The sequence below is a fragment of the Populus alba genome, chromosome 11 (genome assembly GCF_005239225.2).
Source record: "Populus alba chromosome 11, ASM523922v2, whole genome shotgun sequence".
NCBI classification, from domain to species: domain Eukaryota; kingdom Viridiplantae; phylum Streptophyta; class Magnoliopsida; order Malpighiales; family Salicaceae; genus Populus; species Populus alba.
In genome coordinates, this window is record NC_133294.1 from 2,326,752 (window position 1) to 2,345,044 (window position 18,293).

At 30.8% G+C, this 18,293-nt stretch overlaps 1 long non-coding RNA gene across 1 annotated transcript; it reads left to right on the forward strand.

Annotated features, from left to right (window-relative positions):
- Positions 1–6,484: 6,484 nt before the first annotated feature.
- LOC118031921 (uncharacterized) lies at positions 6,485–7,234 on the forward strand. The gene is made up of 2 exons (XR_004684588.1): positions 6,485–6,747; positions 6,873–7,234. It is a non-coding gene; the product is annotated as an uncharacterized lncRNA (long non-coding RNA).
- Positions 7,235–18,293: the final 11,059 nt, after the last annotated feature.

Genomic DNA, 18,293 nt, shown 5'->3' on the forward strand with positions numbered 1-18,293 from the left:
AGAAATTAGGCGGGTAGAGAGTAGACCAACAGAAAAGTCACCATTTCACTCGGAGATTTCCCACCCAGTACCTGTGCCATGCTTGAAACTATAAGGAATCCTACTGCCACTCAATAAAAATCACAAAGAGAAAGTGAGGTTCTGCAATGGCTATGGCAGCATCAAAATTGCTTTTCTTTTTTTGTCCCATTTTCATTAACCTCCTTGTCCTCTCTATTGCACAAGCAGATCCACTTTATCACATTTGTTCATCTTTCTTTTATTATTATTTTGTTAAATTATAAATCATAGAGGTGTTTATAGTCTAGTTCGGGCCAAAAAATTCAACCAAACTGGGATATGATATTTCTTGATTAATATGATCTAGATTGAACCATGAATCAGTTTGATATAACTAGATCGGTTTTTTGTCATTAAAACACAGTAAAACTAGAAACCTATAAAATGAACTTGTTTTTGGTTTTTTGAATCGGCTTATATTTAGTTGGGCTTCAACAAATTTTTATCTAGTTTTTTTATAGGCTTTTTAATCATTTTTAGGTTTTTTTTAATAAAACCAAACCCGTTGTTAAATAAATCTCACAAAATCCAATTTGACATTATCAAATTTGCTTCTTTTTTTTTTTTAGCCTTTTGTTTTTCTAAACAAAAATAAATTGTAGCATTGCTTTTAGTTTCATATTCCAATGCGAGCAAACCAGGAAGACAAAAGGTGGTCTTTGTTAATAACGGGATTTTTAAGAAAAGGAAAAGGTTTGATCAAAACTAATTAACCTGTAGCATTTAATTAAAAATTAGCCAATCCAAATGAGTTTAGATGGTCCATTTTCACATGTCCAGAACGCCCGAATTGGATCACATTAATCAAGTGAAGAAGTCAACTTTCCATGGTGATTGCATTCATTTTCTTCCCGTGATGTTACTTTCAAGAGTCTGTTAACCTAACTTGAAGGAAAAGTTGTTAGTAATTGCCACAATAAAACCTTACATGTGAACTGATATTTTGGTATTGACAAAAGAATAATAATGACTCCCTCGAATCTACGGTGACATTGGAAAGGAATTAGTCCAAACTTCTTTCTATCAACATCACTTTTTTCCCTTTTTATATATTGGAGATTTATTTTTTAAAATATTTTTTTGTGTAGAAATATATTAAAATAATATTTTTTGCTTTTTAAAATTTAATTTTAATATCACTATATTAAAACAATATGAAAATATAAAAAATAATTTATTTTTTAATAAAACTTTTAAAATATAAAAATAAAACAGAATATTTATTATTTTTTTGAATTGAAGAGAATTATACATAAAAGCTAAAAGATATGGGAAAATTACTGTTTATTCACAGCCATTGCACTGTGTATTACCTTTTCTTTTCTTTTCTTTTTTTGCATTTTGTTTCATTTTTTTTCCACGCATAGTGTATTACTTTCCTTTTTCTTTTCTTTTTGGTTTCTTCTACAATACTTATCTTTTTTTTTTCTTTTCCAAAATTATCTTTGTTAATTGTACTTTTTAAATATTGAGCTGATTAAAAATTTTGCTTTGTAACTTTTTTTCCTTTAAAATACTGTGGATTGCTTTAGTGTTTTCTCACATGTTTTTTTCTATTTGATTTTTTAAAATTATATTTGTCGATTTTATTTTTTTTAATATTGAGCTGATAAAGAATTTAGTTTTGTAATTTTTTTTCTTTAAAACATTTATGATTACTATAGTGTTTCTTCACATAGTTTTTGTTTTTGTTTTGTTTTTTATGATTTTCTCCAAAATTATCTTTTCTTATTTTATTTTTTTAATATTGAGATGATTAAGATTACAGTTACAATATGTGAATATATTAATTTGAATTAAATTAAAAATATTAATTGATTTTAATTATTTTTTATTGACCCAATCTTTGTGGGTCTGGCTACCCAGGCAGACCCAACGCTTTTGGGTTTGGTCAAACCCAATGCTCTTGAGTCCGGTTGCCCAGTCAGGCCTAGCAACATTGGATCTGGTTGTTTAACAAAAGCCAATAGAAATTTTTAACTAAACACAGAAAAGACATTATCCCTCACGGCGCTACAATGTAAATACTCTATGTTTATAGTGTGGTTCATAGTATAATAAGTTTATATCCACAATACATGTATAATATTTTTTTTTCCATGCCTTCTCAAATATAGTAAAATAATTATGGGTATCTTATTTCAACATGAGCAAGTTTTATTGAAAATTTGTTTTGGATTCATTAAAATTCAAGATAAATTAAAATAGACAAAAAAAGTGCATAAAAATTGAAGTTTGTAGGATTTTGATTATTCTATTATATTGTTTAAAGTAATTATTTTACTGGTGGATAATATTTTAAAACAGAAGAAAAAATAATTAACAAGGAAAAAAGTATTATGATTTATATACGAGTAAAAGAATCTCAAAGAAATTAAATATAGTCATAATAAAAATAAAAAATAAAATGTCAAATTTAAATATTCTGATTATATAAAAGAAGACTCCTCACTTTTAGATACAAATATAATATCAGCATTTAATATCATCAACTATATATATATAAAAAACAAATTGAGATTATTTTATTTTATTTAAATAAATAAAAATAGATCATGGAATGAAAATAACACCATCCTAGAGTTTATCGAGCTCAAAAAACAACATTAGTATAGTTACGGGGAAAACATTAACATTGATTGGAAGTTGAAATCCAAGTCCACCCAATCTAGAACTGATGTGGAATAGAAGAGAGAGTGTTTTGTACGTCAACAAAATTTATAATCAATTTGTTATTTATTTTTCTTTTATTTTTTTATCAATTGATTCTAACCTATATATTGATCAAATAATCTAATAACTTCCAACGTTTTTTCGAGTTAATTATTAAACCGAATATGATAAATTCAACGCTGCAATTTGCAGCCATGAATTTAAGCAAAAACTACAAGAAAACTACCAATTCAATTGTAATTGTTACCTTATTCAGGAAGGGACCACCGAGAGAGAATCGGGACTTGAAGTCAGAAAGCCACGTGCTAACAGACTGGCATGTAGTTACCAAGACAAGCCACGTGGAGAGTGGATGGTAAATGGTTCTCCGTTTGTTTAGGGTTAGGACTTAGGAGGTAGCACTTGTTTGGTTTCTAAACCATAATTTATTGTGCATATAGGGGACCATGTATATTTAATTAAAAAACACAGGTTCGTGGAAAGTAATTGAGCGCTACTTTCCACAAATACGAGAAAACATGCAACGGAGAGTTTCACTCTTCGATGAACACCTAAACATTGGAATTACTCCAGTTTATGTGAATAGTAGTGGATGATTTTAGTAAATCAAATCTAGTTTAAAATTAAATGTATCCCACATAATAAAAAAAATTAAATTTTTTATTTTTAATTATGTTTTATTGATGACATAACATTTATAAAATTTAATTATAATTATAATTTTATTCGTGATTATATTTTACCTAATATTGTTAGGTAATTAAAATAAATTCTTTTTTTAATTATATTTACTGTTAGAAGAATTAATTTTTCTCTCCATTGTTTTTCCCCGCAAGAAACAAAGATGAATTCTTCTTTTAATTAAAAACATGGTAGATAAATTGCCCAGATTCAATCTCTAACCGTGCTTGTAAAATAAATTAGCAGAAAATCTTATATTACTTTCTCAGCTTCTAATAAGATAATATGAATGAATTTCGTGTCCTTCCTATATTAACCACAAAATGCTGAAAATAATAAAGTTCTATGTCCCAATTTTATTTTTTTTAATGACGTGGTTAAAAAAAATCTAATAATCTAATAAATCTAAGGAACCAAACTCTAATGTTAGTCCTTTCCAATCAACAATCAAATCCAGTTGCTTATGAACAGTCTAGCAGCTGCACAATTCAAAAGAGATTTCGGTAACCATGAAATCCTTTACAGAGTCTGTCCGTTAATAAAAGTTATGGTCTTTGTATTTACCCGTTATTCCAAAAAAAGAAAAAAAAAAGAAAAGAAAAAAGCAAGCTTGCAAGAAGTCAGTCAACTTTACAACCAAGTCAATGACATACGACAAACCAAAAAGGAGTCCCATATTTACTGTTCTGACACTTCAGTTATTGGTATTGATTGATATGTATTTTGTTTGAATTTGTTTTAATTTTATTTTTTAAAATTTAATTTAATTTGATTTTTATATTAATTTTGATTTTGATTTTTATGATTTTTATTTGTTTTTTTTCTTATCATTTTTTTAAGTGAAATTTTTTATTATTATTACTTATTTTATTTGAAATAATTTATGAAATTATAATTATTATTATTTTTAATTTCATCATCTTTTAATATTTTTTATTTTTTAGATTTGATCTCCACTATTTTGATTATTATTTATTTTATTTTGAGATAATTTATGAAATTAAATTTTTTTTAATTTCATTCTCATTCAACTTTTTAATTTGTAAGATTTGTTACTCATTATTCTAATAAACTTGAAAAAAAATAAAATATTAATAAGTTATTTTTCAGCTCATTTTCAATAACATAACCAAATACTAGAAAGTGTTTTCCAACTTATTTTCCATGACACTACCAAAAATAAAAAAATAATTCACTTTCTAGGAATTCATTTTCCAAGAAAATTATTTTCCAAAATAAAATTACTTTCGAGCAAACAAACGAGGCCCAAGTCAACAAATATTTTCCAGTTGGCTGATTTCGAGTTAAAGCTGTATTATTTATTTATTTATTATGTCCCTTTACAATATGTGGCATGTTTTTATTTTGGAATGTGTTTTGTAGGTTTTTTTATGCCTGCTTTAACTAATTAAACTTTGAATTTGTTATGTAATTGTTTTTAATTTGATAAAATGAGTTTTTGATTTTTTTGAGTTTTTTTTGTAATGAAAACTATAAATCAATTGTATTAATAGTTAAACTTCCATAATAATACCTCAATGTGATATTATTATAAAAGTGTAATTATTGTAAGTGAAATCTTCTAAATGATTGGATAAGAAGGATGAGTACCCTTATTGTCGTACATACTTGGAAAAAAAATTGTGTTTGAAAACTTATGCTTAATAAATCTTTGTTGCAGGATCTTTGTGTATCGGCGGGCCAAGAAGTTAGGTTGTAGGCAAACTTCAGAATTCAAAACTTTTGTTGTACATGTAATTAATTTTGTAAACTAAACTAAAAGCTCTTTTTATTATCTCTTCTTTCTTAATGATATTGTTCTATTTATATTTGGATTTATATAATGAAATTCTTAAGTAAAATATTATTATGCAAGTTGATATATATATATATATATATATATATATATTCGCATAAATTCTCATGGTGTGTATAAATCAAATAATCATGTTTTATACTAGATATCAATTTCAATTCAAATAAAATAAAATGCATATATAGGTAGTAAAAGAATTTAATTACAGACTTAGTAAGGTAACATAGCATGTGCATGATAAAACAAAAAAAATGAGCTTAAGATATGTGTTTATATTTTTCATTCTCTTTCTATGTAATTCAAGTTAATAGGTATATGAGATTGAATATATTTTCTTTCTTAACATCTATTTATATTTAAGTTCTTGTTAAATGGACATGATGAAATTATTGAAAATTGAAATATGTATACATAAGTTTGGGATTGATTTATGGTTTAAATGATATGGAATAAAGTGTAAGAAAAATAAATTATGTCGTGATAATGATTGTGAAATGGATGAGACAGCCGATAACTTAATAAGTCCACTTATAAAGGAAACTTTGTCAAATTTTCAATAGAATTACTTATAAATAAAGGAGTATGATTACATAAATAAATATAAAAAAAAATTACCATGATTATGTGACAGCATAGATGAAGCCATAGGTGCCAACATACCTTGGTCCATAATTGATGTCCAAGCTTGGTATCCCATGTTACTAAGAAATTTTTTGACAGAAGTCATCTTCTCTTGTAGTGATAAAATATGGTCATCTCTTTCTTTTATTTGCTTTTTCAATGTCTGAATTAATGAAATACGAGGTGTTGACTCCATCGTGTAGGATTGTAATGAAGGATGATTTTCTCCATTAGTTTTATATCTTGAAATCATCTTCTTTATATAACTTTCCTATAAGAAAATTCAATGTAATAATAAATTCATTTTAATATTAAATAATAATTAAATTACATAAAAAAAGTACTTATAACAACTTTTTAAAACTTGTTATTTATGAAGGTGTCAAGCTACTTAGCACTTTGATGCTACATCGAAAACACATCATTCCATATATGTTCTTTTCCACTTGTCTTTTTTTATTATCAACCAAAAAAATATATTAAAAAATATAAATATAAAAATTTAAAGTCCATTATATATATATATATATATATATATATATATATATATATATAATCCTTGTCACGCTAGCTCGATAGGATTCTTATAGGACTCGGTCACGCTAGCTCGATATATATAGGATTCCTTTGCCTGAATCAAGCTATCAAATTGATTCCAACATGCTGTTTTAAGAGGCAAGGAGGGAGGGTGGTTTCACCTAGCTGTCACTTTCGATACGAAAAGGACCCTTTCTATGAACTTGTAGCCACGACAGTACCGCCACCATCTCCAGCGCCACTTTCAGTCCTTCCACCGCCACCACAAGCATCTCCAGCGCCACTTTCAGTCCTTCCACCGCCACCACAAGCAACAGTAGATGCAGTACCACCAAGAGCCAGTACAGCGGCCAAAATAGGTACTGCAGTAATCATTACAGAATATGTTCTGTTAACAAATATGGTAAAATTTTAACTGCTTCCAAATTTAATTCATTTATGATAAAATGCTCTAATCACATGCAATTTTCTGATCTTTTTGCAGCTAAAACATCGGCCATAGTTCAAACTACCATTGCCAACGTTTTGCCAATATTGCTACTTGTATGGTCCTTGCAGCATGTATGAGCCGCTTGACAGATAGCAAGTCATCTACATCATGTTCACTTTCTTATTTTGCAGCCCTTTCTTCCTCGGATTTAAACAATAAATATAGTTGTTGTCTGTATTTATTATGGACACGATAAATATAAACTTATCGTTGATTGGACGATCAGTTTTTATTTATTTTGAAGTTTCTCTATGAGAATCGTTGTTTTCACTTCTGGTAGTTTTATTTTGATGAGGATGATTGTTGTAAGCATTGTATTGTAGCATTTCTGAGTTATTAAATTGTGTTTGAATCAAGGATCTCTTGTTTATTTCCTTTATGAAATTATACCTCTTGTGATGGGAAGAATTGTATGATCACAAAATAACTCCAAGGGGATTGCATTTGCATTAATTATGAGGCTTGAGGGAACTGGGAAGCTCTAGTGATATATTATCTATATGGTTGTTGGGCTTTTAGCTCAAGTTTCTTAAAAAAGTTCTTTCTTTTAGTTTTCAAACTCCAGCTAACCCTGTGGGGCCAATCCAAATTCTTACTCAATTGAATTGATTCGGTGACTTGCTGACTTGAAATTTGACTTGGTAGGGTTTGTTTTTATTTTTTATACTAAAATGACCATGGTTTATTCAAATAAAAAAAATCCTGAAAGGATATAATATGAGTTGAGTTGATAATAAAAAATTGTTTTTAAAAAAATTTTAAAATATTATTTTTGTTTTAAATTAATATTTTTTTAATATTTTCAAATTATTTTGATGTATTAATATTAAAAATAAATTTTTAAAAAATAAAAAAAATATATTTTTAATACATTTCTAAATAAAATATATTTTAAAAAACAAAAGCACCACACTTCCAAAATCTTAACCTTAACCTTAGTCTAGGGCTGTTTTCAGCTCCTGAACCGGTCTGTCTTTCAACATCATGAGAAAGAAATGTGCTGGTCAGAACAAACCAGTGAAGCTCCAGGAAATGCTTTTTGTTCATGTTAGGAAAAGCGGAAACTCATATGCAGATTTATTAGAAAATAAAATCTCTGCCATTCCTTCTGATGATCTCTTTGCAATGGTCAATCTGTTATTTAAAACGATATTTATAGAGATCCTTGTATTTAATTTAGAATGATTAATTCAATTTTATAGAAATCCCTGCACATAACTTAAAACGTTTGCATAGAGTTTGCTTAGCCGTTGGCTAAAATTTAAATTGTTTTTGTTTTAATGTTTTTTAATAATTTTAGATCGTTTTGATATGTTAGTATTAATATTTTTTTTAAAAAAATTATTTTAATATATTTTTAAATAAAATATATTTTAAAAAAATAATTATTACTATAATCTCAAACATCTCTTTAATAAAAAAGTTGGAGTGAATTATTGAGTAGAAATTCATGAGATTTAAAATAACAAATAGATATTACCTTTCAAAAACTACAAGGTAAATCAACATACGTCTCTTAATGTTAGCTTTGGTTCTAGACACTTACTGACCTATATATGTATAGACAAAAGACAAGAAATGAGTGAAGCCTTGAAGGCATAGGATGGTCTAATTAAGGAGATATGGTTATTAATATTCAATGCGGCTGGATCGAGGATATACGAGAGTGGTCAACGATTATATCATTTAATTTATTTGATTATTAAAGATTGTGTGGGTAGACAAAAATGAGAAGAAGAAAATGACCTCTATTTTTAACGATTATTATATCGAAATTTCAAAGTTTTTATTTGACTATAAAATAATTTTGGTTTTGAATTTCCAACACTGCAATCTAGTCGTTCCAATTTTTTTTTTTTTTTTTTTGAGGAAGTGGACCAACAATTCTGTGTTTCTCCAAAAATATTCATATTGACAAAGTCTTCAAACCAAACAAGTTCCATGTGAACGAGTCTATAGTCTTTATTGTGAAAGGCAATGTGTATTAAGGAAACAAGTTTTCTCAGCTTTGGTGAGAAAACAATTTTTCTTTTCTCAAGGGTGGAATACAATAACTCTGCAATCTTGTCGTTCCAATTTGTTTTTTTTTTAAGGAAGTAGACAAATAATTCTGTGTTTCTCCAAGAACAGTCATATTGACTAGTCTTCAAACAAAACAACTAGTTGCATGTGAGCGAGTATGTTGTCTTTTTGTTATAGGCAATGTGTATTAAGGAAACAAGTTTTCTCGGCTTTGGTGAGAAAACAATTTTTCTTTTCTCAAGGGTAGAATGCAATAACTCTGCAATCTTGTCGTTCCAATTTGTTTTTTTTTTTTTTTTTTTTTGAGGAAGTAGTCGACAAATAATTCTGTGTTTCTCCAAGAACAGTCATATTGACTAGTCTTCAAACAAAACAACTAGTTGCATGTGAGCGAGTATGTTGTCTTTTTGTTATAGGCAATGTGTATTAAGGAAACAAGTTTTCTCGGCTTTGGGGAAAACAAATTTTCTTTTCTCAAGGGTAGAATGCAATAACTCTGCAATCTTGTCGTTCCAATTTGTTTTTAATTTTTTTTTTTTTGAGGAAGTAGACAAATAATTCTGTGTTTCTCCAAGAACAGTCATATTGACTAGTCTTCAAACAAAACAACTAGTTGCATGTGAGCGAGTATGTTGTCTTTTTGTTATAGGCAATGTGTATCAAGGAAACAAGTTTTCTCGGCTTTGGGGAGAAAACAATTTTTCTTTTCTCAAGGGTAGAATGCAATAACTCTGCAATCTTGTCGTTCCAATTTGATTTTTTTTTTTTTTGAGGAAGTAGACAAATAATTCTGTGTTTCTCCAAGAACAGTCAAATTGACTAGTCTTCAAACCAAACAACTAGTTGCATGTGAGCGAGTATGTTGTCTTTTTGTTATAGGCAATGTGTATTAAGGAAACAAGTTTTCTCGGCTTAATTTGGTGAGAAAACAATTTTTCTTTTCTCAAGGGTAGAATACAATAACTCTGCAATCTTGTCGTTCCAATTTGTTTTTTTTTTTTTTTTTTGAGGAAGTAGACAAATAATTCTGTGTTTCTCCAAGAACAGTCATATTGACTAGTCTTCAAACCAAACAACTAGTTGCGTGTGAGCGAGTATGTTGTCCTTTTGTTATAAGCAATGTGTATTAAGGAAACAAGTTTTCTCGGCTTCGGTGAGAAAACAATTTTTCTTTTCTCTAGGGTAGGACAATAACTCTGCAATCTTGTAGTTCCAATTTGTTTTTTTTTTTTTTTTTTTTTTGAGGAAGTAGACAAATAATTATGTGTTTCTCCAAGAACACACTACAAGATCTCACAGTTTTACCAACAAAAATATTCCGTCAGTGTGTGATTAGGAGTTCGTCGGTAAATTATTTACCGATGTCTTCACCAATGGAATACGTCTATTGGCTTTCCTTTCATCGTTAATTCCATATTTCGTCGCTACACTACAAGATTTCATAGTTTTACCGATGAAAATATTTCGTCGGTGTGTGATTAGGAGTTCGTCAGTAAATTATTTACCGACGGAATACGTCTGTTGGCTTTCCTTTCGTTGGTGATTCCACATTCCATAGCTATATCGGTCAGAAACACAAAAAAACCATTTGCCGATGGTTTTACAGATGAAATTTGTGCGTTAAAAAAAAATTTCCCGCTTGAAATATACCAACAGATTTTATTCCGTTGGTGATATCGTGATTTACCGACGGTCACATACCGTCGGTAAATTTGTTGGTTAGTGTTTGAAATACCGACCGAATATATCTGTCTGTAAATTCATCGGTAATTGTGGCAGCTACTGTCAAATGCCAACAGATTAATTCTTTCGGTAACTCTGTCGGTGACTTTATGAAATATCGACCGAATGTATCCATCTGTAAATTTGTCGGTGATTGTTACTGTCAAATGCTGACGAATTCATTTCATTGGTAAAACCCTTTGTAATAGTTTTTTTTTTAAATTTTTTTTTAAAATTATTTAGAATACATAATATAAAATTATATAAATTAATGGTAATAAAAACCAATTATGCAAAATAAAATTTATATTAAACATAAAAAAAATCAAAGTTAAATAATATTCATTACAAACTGAATGTGTTTCAAAAAAATTATTAAATGAAATTTAAAGGTAAATAATGTTTATTACAAATTAATATAAAGGTGGAGCTAGAGGAGGAGGAGGAGGAGGCTGATGGTTATACGGCCAAAAAGGATTAGGCGCACATGTTCATGACCATTTCGCGAAGCTGTTCATAAGCCGCTTTTTGTTGTTCAGACTCCGCTCTTTGTTGTGCTTGAGACGCTTTGAGTTGCGTGTACGCCTTTGATAGGTGGTTGTATTTTTCAGTGAGTTGAGCTATATGTTGTTGCAAGGCCACAAAGTCCTTAGATTGGGAGCTCGATATTGATTAGGAGCTCCAAACGGTTGAAACACTACCGGCCGGCCGCAAGTTGTATAAACTTCTGTGTTTTCTTGCGGAATGTGAGCAAAATATCTTGTTAAACGAATTTAATTATCTTCCTTGGTCAAGAGCTGTGACAATTGCTCTTGGTGGAAGATCCAAACTTGGCTATATCAATGGCCATATTACACCTCCTGATTCTTCTTCACAGGCGTTTGAAGCTTGGCAATGCAAAGATCAACTTGTGTTGTCCTGGTTACTCAATTCTATGGAAAATCAGATTGCTGAAATATTTAGCTACTCAGAATCCTCTTTGGCACTATGGGAAGCAGTGAAAGAGATGTATGGAAATCAAAACAATGCAGCTCGTATTTTCCAAATTAATAGGAATCTTGCTAATCTGCAACAAGACGGCAAAATCTATGTTTAATTGCTTGGAACCTTGAAAGGTATGTGGAGTGAACTTGCTCTTTATCGTCCCTACACAGTTGATGTAGCAGAATTATGAAAACATGAAGAGGAGGACAAGATCTTCTAATTTTTAGCTAGTCTTGGTCCAGACTATGAAGATCTTCGCAGCAGGATCCTTATGAATCCTGATCTTCCATCTCTCACTACTGTTTGTGCTACCATTCAAAGAGAAGAAGTGCGTAGAAAGGTTATGAATTCTGACTCTAAACTCTCTTTATCAGAATCTCGTGTGTATGCTGTCAACAGATCAATAAACAACAACAGACCTTACAAGGGCAAACAACCAGATTTGAAATGTCACCATTGCCATAATATTGTTCATTCTATTAGGAGGTGTTGGATTCTTCATCCAGAATTGAAGCCAAACTTTGAAAAAGAGAAGAGATCTCAAAGGGACTATGAGCATAAGGGTCATGTTGCTGCCGCTGCTCACTTCAGCAATACTTCCAGTAATGTTGAAAATTTTTCAACCAACCCATCTGCTCTTCTCAATGACTTCACTACCTATCTTAAGGAAAAAGGTGACTCTGCCATGACAACATCTGCCTCTGATTCTATAGCACTCCTTGGTAAGTTTGTGGGCTTCCTTGCAAACTCTGCTCACATTCCGCAAGAAAACACAGAAGGTATTTTCACTCCATTTAAAATATAGAGTATAAACACTCTCTCTTCACCAAAACAAAATCAGTAGGAACCATAAGGAGAGAGGATAAGGAGTTTTATACCCATTCTTGAGAAATCAAGAGAGAAACACTAACATTTCAAGAACCCATCCAAGATTTAGAGCTTATAGATAGGATAAACACTTAAGAGCAAAGGATTACCAAGAAATTGAACCAGAAGAAAAGAAAGAAAGGAGTTGAAAATCTTCAACTGGTTGAAGATCAAGATCTTAATTGTACCGGGTAAGGTATTCTAAATATGATTTAAATATATATATATATATATATATATATATATATCATTTTTAATTTCATAAAGAATTGATGTCTTGATATTGAATCATAGGTTAGGGTTCTTAGACATAAATTGGGGAAAAAGTACTTATTGTTGAGATTAAGTTAATTTATGTGTGCGGTATGTAGTTTATGAAAGTATTGTATGAAGGGGAGGGGGAGACAAATCTAGACAGACTTGTCTCCTGACTTTCGGTGAGATTTTGAATAGGAGGATGAGAGAATTAGGATTGGATTCCTCATAGAAATTGTAGATTTCAATGTTAGCTAACCAAGGAAACTAGTCTTGCTCAATTTGGAGATGTAGAACTCCAGTTATGGGTTACCAACTGAAACTGAGTCGTGACTGATTATGTAGGGCAACAGGACTAATTAGTTGATGAGCAATTTTGAATATCTAAGAGGCAGAACTGGGTTCTCTTTCCTCAGAGAATTGGTAGCCTCGTGTCTTAGCTTTCTAACGAGATAAATCTCACTTAAAATGTAGTTTTAGAACCTTAGATATAGTTAAAAACCTGATGAGTGTTCGGACAGTAACAGTTCAAAGTCAGACAGTGACAGTTGGAAATTGGACAGTGACAATTCAAAGTCGGACAATGACAGTTGGAAATTGGACAGTGACAGTTCAAAGTCAGACAATAACAGTTCAAAGTCCGACAGTGACACTTGGAAATTGGACAGTGACAGTTCAAAGTCAGACAGTAACGGTTCAAAGTCCGACAGTGACACTTGGAAATTGGACAGTGACAGTTCAAAGTCAAACAGTAACGGTTCAAAGTCAGACAGTAACAGTTGGAAATTGGACAACAATAGTTCAAAATTAGACAGTAATAGTTGGAAATTGGACAATAACAATAGACTTTCACGTGAATATTGTAAATAAGAATATAAAAGAATTGAGTCATACGAATGCTTACACATTGAGATACTAACTCTGAAAATATATATGAGATATGTATGTATGTTATTATGAGGAAATGAACATGCATAGAAAGTAACATATGAGTAATGGATGAATATGAATTCTCTATAATATCGGCTTGATGGAATCATAACAAAAAAAAAAAAAATTCCTTGTGATTCAGGAGGAGCAACCAGGATTGGATCTTCTGTTAGGGGAGGTCGCGAGACATGCGAAGCAGGTGCGTGATTTTCCTCCTATTTGCACTTATATAATTTAAAATTTGTCTAGTGTATGCAATTACAGTAAATGTCGTGTTCAATGTAAATAAAATCTAGCGTAAATACAAGATTAGCTTCGGCTAATGGCATTCGTGATAGGATTGTCGGGATGTGAATTATAATATTAGCTTCGGCTAATGGCATTTGTGATAGGATTGCTGGGAGATGATTTACAAGATTAGCTTTGGCTAATGGCATCCGTGATAGGATTGTCGGGATGTGAATTAGAAGATTAGCTTCGGCTAATGGCATCCGTGATAGGATTGCCGGGATGTGAATTACAATATTGGCTTTGGCTAATGGCATCCGTGATAGGATTGCCGGGAGGTGAATTACAAGATTAGCTTCGGCTAATGGCATCTATGATAGGATTGTCGGGAAATGAATTACAAGATTAGATTTTGCAAGGTCACCCAATGTATGCAAGTAAATAAGATTATTCAACTAAGAATATACAAATGAGTGTTAATTGGGTTTAAAAGATTTACAAGCAAAATATAAGTTCCTTGTTAGAATTCTCATGGATTCGATATAAAGTTAATACTTCATTCGTATTCATTACATGAGCATACATATATTCTTTATCAACATAATGATATGTTTATTTATGTAACAGGTCCATCAAACATCCAGGAAGATCATTAGTTGAGGACTCTACTTTATGGAGCTTATGTAAATATTTAACTTAAACAAAAGGGAATTAACGTGTTATGTAGTATACTTTTGTGTAAACCTTGATGTATTTATAAAAGTTCAGCTTAACATTTAGTATTTTAGTTATCTTGTAATTAACCATTTTGAAACATTTAAGGATGCTTATTAAGTTGTAAATACTTTCTTTGCATGTTAGTATTCCTTTTCTTTTAAATTTTATGATATGATGTTTGGACTATGTTCATATTGATCTTACTCATAAGATATATATATTGTGTGGAATTATGAGGTTTGATATAAGGTCCAGAATTATGGGACCTTGTGATGGTGGTAGTCAATAACTTGGGATGTCCTAAATGCAAACGAAACTCTGCCGAATTAAAAAAAAAATTCCCTCAAATAAAGAGGATATATTGGAATTTTTTACATTGATCGAGTCGTACAGTCGGACTGTTACATGTGTCTCCACAAATAGCTCCATCGGGCTCGGCTCACGTCCAAGAGATGTAGCCTATAATAAAAAAATATATTAACAACAAATTAATTGAACGATATATCTCATTTAAATTAATCTTACCATCCGTTTTGCATGTGCAGCAAACAGAACGGAGCCGCTGATGTGCGTTGTCACTGAGCCATGAATTGGCTGATTCCAGTTATCAGCATCGGACTGTGAGCGTCGTGTGAACCGCTCAGATGTCACGTGCTCAAAATAGTACATCCATATATCTTTTAGGATGTATATCGGTTTGAAATCCCTCCAAACCGCGATATCGTTCCAGCCTTGGAAACCCTTATCTCTCTCTGGTTTTTTTTTCCCTTTTTTGTGCTTCATACCAAAAATCACACAACCTACTTCACACAACCAAAAATTACATTTCGAAACATAAATTTTTATCTAAAAAACATCTTGTATTGTTTTCGATGTTACCTAGTTGCCGCGTGATTTTCCCACACCCTCCTCACAACAGTGTTATGGTCACTATCCCAACAAAATTTGTTCTGTGTATAAATAATTAATTTTAAATAAAAATAATAATTTATTAGAAATAAGCTGAAAATTATAAAGTAACACCAACCTCAAATTTGTCAAACCATGCATTGATTTGAGGCATCCATTCAGAATGCCTAGATATCTGACTCCATTGAAAAATGGAATCTCCGTCGATGATTTAAACACTGATGATATTACTTAAGCGGCCTCAATGTTTGTGAACCTGAAAATAAATGAAATTAATGGAAATAGTGATTACTTTAATAAATTATGTTATAATTTTGTTTTTTTTTTTTAAAAAACTAAAACCTTAACAAACTTACATTGAAAGGTCGTCCTTCCACTGTGCCTCGTACTTGCAAGTAAATTGATTCCGCTGTGAAGGCACGCCGCCTCTGCGCTATGAACTAGTGCTGGAAGAGGCAACATTGGTTGACGACGCAAGTGGTGTAGAAGAGGCACCTAAGGAAATATCATCCTCGCTGCTAGATGAACTAGCTGAGACCGTACATGAACGACCAGCTCTGATTTTTATTTTACGCATCTACCTAATTTTATTCAAATAATTATATAATTAAATTCAAATGTTTTTTAAAAAATTCGACAGCACCTCCCCTATACTAGATACTACCCAAATCCACAAACCTGTAAATATTAACAATAGCCACAACTAATTGTCCCAATCAACCAATTGACCGATCTATACTAATTATTCCAACATATTCAATTACTAATTCTAAGGTAAAGTCAACATTAAAATTACAATTCAACAAATTATTCAATAATTATGCTAATACAACAATAAAATATATTCAATAAATTAAAAAGAAACTCTAGAACAATTAAAATAAATAGAAAAAATTAAACACAAATCATGCTACTAATAGAGTAAAATTACTAATTATTCCAACATATTCAATTACTAATACAAAGGTAAATTCAAATTATCAATCACAATTCAACAAATTATTCAATAATAAAATATTATGCTAATGCAATAATAAAATATATTCAATAAATTCAAAAAAAAAAAAACTATACACTTTAGGAATGAAATATGCTTACCTTAATAATATGTTTATTTCAAGATTTTATCTACATTACAAAAATACACCAAAACAAAAGGCATAACAACAATAAAATAGCTAAAATTAAAAAAAAATCCTTAAAGTAAAATGAAATAGAGGAAACACATACCTTTTAGATTGATGAAAATTAAAAAAAAAACTTGTAACCTTTGCCAGATATATTAAGGAAATGATAGGAAAAAAATCGAAGAGAGGGAAGGAAAAATTAAGAACCGAGAGGAGAGGAAAAAAATGAACTGAAGGTTGCTGGGATTTATTGTGCAATTTTACCGACGAATTCACCGACAGAATAAAAAATAATTATTACTTTTAATTTATTCCATCGGTGAAGCTTCAAAAATCCATCGGTAATTTTTGAATTTCGCACCAAAATTTTTAATTACCCTCCATATTTTTCTCGGTCCGTCGGTAATTCCGTTGGCAAACTGACAAGGTCAGAGATGCATTTAATGCACCGCCCTTTAGAATTCGCACTGTCCGTCGGTGAATTTGTCGGTAATATTGGTCTGCCGACAACTTACCGATGGACGTGAATCCATCGGTAAAAACACCGGTGATTGTGGCATTTCAAGTAATTATTTTTGAACTCTCTGTGAAACACCGGCGGGCTGAATCCGTCAGTATAGACTTCAATGATTGTGGCATTTCAAGTAATTTTTTCAAACTCTGTGAAATGTCGATGGACATGAATCCGTCGGTATGGACGTTGGTGATTGTGGCATTTCAAGTAATTATTTTCGAACTCTCTGTGAAATGCCGACGGACTAGAATCCGTCGGTATGGGCGTCGATGATTGTGGCATTTCAAGTAATTATTTCCAAACTCTCTGTGAAATGCCGACGGACTAGAATCCATCGATATTAACATCAGTGATTGTTGCACTGTACAAGAAAGGTTATATTTGTATTGCCTATTTACCTTTCTGCAAAAACTTAAATGATAAATTGTTCATCGCATAAAACAATAACAACAGTGCTTAATCAATAAATATTTTGTGTTACAAAATATATCATCTATAATCTAAATTACATGAAAAAAAGGGTTTTACACATGGCTTCATTTTGATAGTTAATCAGAATTTTCTTCTTCTTCGTCATCAATTGAATAGTCATCACCTTTATCACAATCTTCAATATGGATATCATCTTCTTCATCGACATTTTCTTGTCCGCTAGAGCTCAAAATAAACATTCAACTCCTCTGTGTCAACATCAATAAAACTATCATCGAAAACATAAAAAATTGAATTTTCTTCCAATTCAATCGAAGGAGCAACTCGATATGGTTCAACCAACTCACTAACTTGAAAGACTTCATCTCGCACACTTGTGTCTTCGTTCTCATCCTGAGCAACCTCGACACGACCCCAGGGTTTTGTTTTTAAAACGGACAACCAATCCACTCTTGACCGATCCTTTCTAAATGAAGGGGTGTATGTGTAATAAAATTGTTGACATTGCTTTGCGAAAACAAAGACATCGTTTATGTTGCGGAGTCTAGCTTCTGAGTTGATATTGATCAGACCATAGTGCGGATCAACTCTGATTTCTCTGTCAGTCATGTCATACCAATAGCATTTGAATAAAAACACTTTATTCTGCTTGTTATGATATTGCAGTTCGACAAACTCTTCTAATCTACCACAATAGTCAACTTCTAA